The sequence below is a fragment of the Lactuca sativa genome, chromosome 3 (genome assembly GCF_002870075.4).
Source record: "Lactuca sativa cultivar Salinas chromosome 3, Lsat_Salinas_v11, whole genome shotgun sequence".
Taxonomy (NCBI): Eukaryota; Viridiplantae; Streptophyta; class Magnoliopsida; order Asterales; family Asteraceae; genus Lactuca; species Lactuca sativa.
In genome coordinates this window covers 262,977,520-262,980,183 of record NC_056625.2, presented here as the reverse complement: position 1 = coordinate 262,980,183, position 2,664 = coordinate 262,977,520, and positions in this window count along the sequence as shown.

The window sequence follows — 2,664 nt, the reverse complement described above, 5'->3', positions numbered from 1 at the left end:
AACTATAATTGGTAAGACTTGATCCGACCCGGCATGGTCCATTTGGGTTGCATACCATCATGCACTTGGATTGACTATAATGAGAGAAATAAGACACTTATGGTTATTAATATATTTTAAGTTCTAGTATATTAATAATAAGAATAATAAGATTATTTAATTAGTATTGATCAAGAATTAATCTATGATTAATTAAGTGATCAAAAGAAGACTAATTAAATATATGGGTTGATTGTGTAAATCATCCATACTTGTATAGTGGGCTAATGCTCCATGGATAATCAAGTTGGGCTAAAACCCATAGGATGGTCCATGGATGCTCCATGGTGTATTTGTACCCATGGATCGTGGAAATGAAAAGGCCATGTCAATTAGGGTTTACATGGTGTAACCCTAACTATATAAGCATCTTATTCTTGACCAAAATCGGTGACTAGTGTGAAGAGAAAGGGCTAGCCGATTTCATGAGTTGTAGAATTCTCTCAAGTTATTCTAAGTGTTTTGATGATTGTGATTCCATTTGAGGTGTCACACTTGGGGCACTAGGCACTCAAGCTTCATGAAGACTTTCTACACCAAAGAGGTATGTATTCTATCTTGCTATAGTTATTGTTTTGTATGCTAGATTAGGATAATACCTTGGAAGTTCTTATTTGCATGTATAATAGAGAAAACATAGATCCAAGGTATTTAGGGTTGCATGTACACTTAGGAGTGTTAGAATGCTCAAAACCCAACAGTAAGTTAGGTCAATGAGGTTATCTTCATGATCCATCATATAATACTTTCTTTTGAACTCATTATATGATTCAGGGAGCGACTGCAGAACCCAGTTCACAGCCAACTCATCGGGAAATGACACACCCAACATAATCAACCTATCGATGTGTGATTTCATTCCTAGAATGTGGGCACACACGGATTTACCATCTTCATGTTTCATTTCAAATAGGTCCTTAGTGATATTGAACCTTTCAATTCTTCGATCTTGTGGGTTAGGGAGAACAATTGGAGGAGGTGGAGGAAGTGAAGCATGATTTCTTGTTCCTCGATCAAATCGTGGAATACCATCTTCATGTGGAATGCTTGTTCCACGGGATTCGGGAAGACCATAGTTGTCGAACATTGAGATCTACAAAACGGGAGAAAACGAATTCAAGTTAGTTGATTGATTGAGTTCTCAGTAAATCACCCAAATGAGATACTAAGGCTAGGACCCAACACAATATGCTATAACCTAGAAAAGGGATGTCATAATCTAGTTGCAGAATATTTGAAGGTAAGTGAATGACGATTAACTAATTTCCACCATGAAAAACGAAAAAGAAATTTAAGTTTTAAATCTATGAAAACTCCTAGATCCTTTGAGATTCATTGAACATTTCAATGGCATGTTTAAATCTCAATATGCCCCTCTTGTTTGTCACCTATTCGATGTGCTAGTAAACCACACACGCTCCACCGAACTATGACAATCATTGAGTCACCCTATGCTACCTTTGCTTAGAACCAATTAGTGTGCCAGTAAACCACACACGCTCCACTAACGTCTTCGCAAGGGCACAAAGTGTAATTTCATGGAATTGCATCAATTCACTTTGCCTTAGTAACTAAGATTGGGAATTAGAAAAACATTTAGTTACTTTTGTACTTCATTATACTTATAATGGAAGGTTTCGTCATATCCTACCCGTTCGGCTAACGACCCTCCACTAGTCAAGAGTGCGGTGGGTAAGAGTGGATACCCATTCAATCGCCATTTTATAGGCAATTTCCTTAAACACCCCTCATAGACCAGCTTCGTGAATGAGACCTACTAACGGTAAGACTGAGTTTTACTCATACATATATATGATGTTAGACTTTTAATGTTATATATAATATGATGTGACAACCCGAAATTTCCATTCTAATCAAACCATTTCAATCCAATAGAAGTAGAGCAGTTATAGTGAAAATTCATACTTATGGAATAAGTTGGCAGTTTTCAGGGTTTTACACCTAAGGAGTCATTAGGAGAGTGGATGCACTAGGATTTTGTGCAACACTGTAATTCCATTACTCTAGGTCATTAGAATCCATTCCGAGAATAGAAATATTTTCTGCCAAAAATCTCAGGACTATAAATAGAATTCTGAACCAAATTGGTTCATTAGTTAAAATCCAAATAGAGAAAAGTCAATTTCTCTCTCACGGATCTTCGGGTTTTCATCCCAGATTGTGAGTCTACTTTCATAGATGTGTATTAATACTTGTTATATGCTTAATGACATTATTTACATGTCCAAAGTACAAGATCTGGGAGTTTACCGCCCGAGAACGTTTTTGGGGAGTAAACTCCAAGATCAAGCCTAAAGGCCACCTAGTCCCATTTCCGTGTTAGGCATCCAACTAAAGACCTTATGTATGAACATTAGAGGCTTGAAACAAATCAAAACCATGTAGTTTGATGAGTTTACGGCCAAGGAACCTATCTTGGGCCGTAAACTCGAAGTAAAGGGCACAAATGAGTGCCTAATGTTCCTTTAGCCTTTGAACAAGAACCTAGAAGCTTTAAACTCATGATTTAGGCCAACAAAACAATTAGAAACCAACTTCGGAAGGGAGTTTACGGCCAAGATGCTCCTTTGGCCGTAAACTCCAAGATTAAGTGCCAAAACCCCT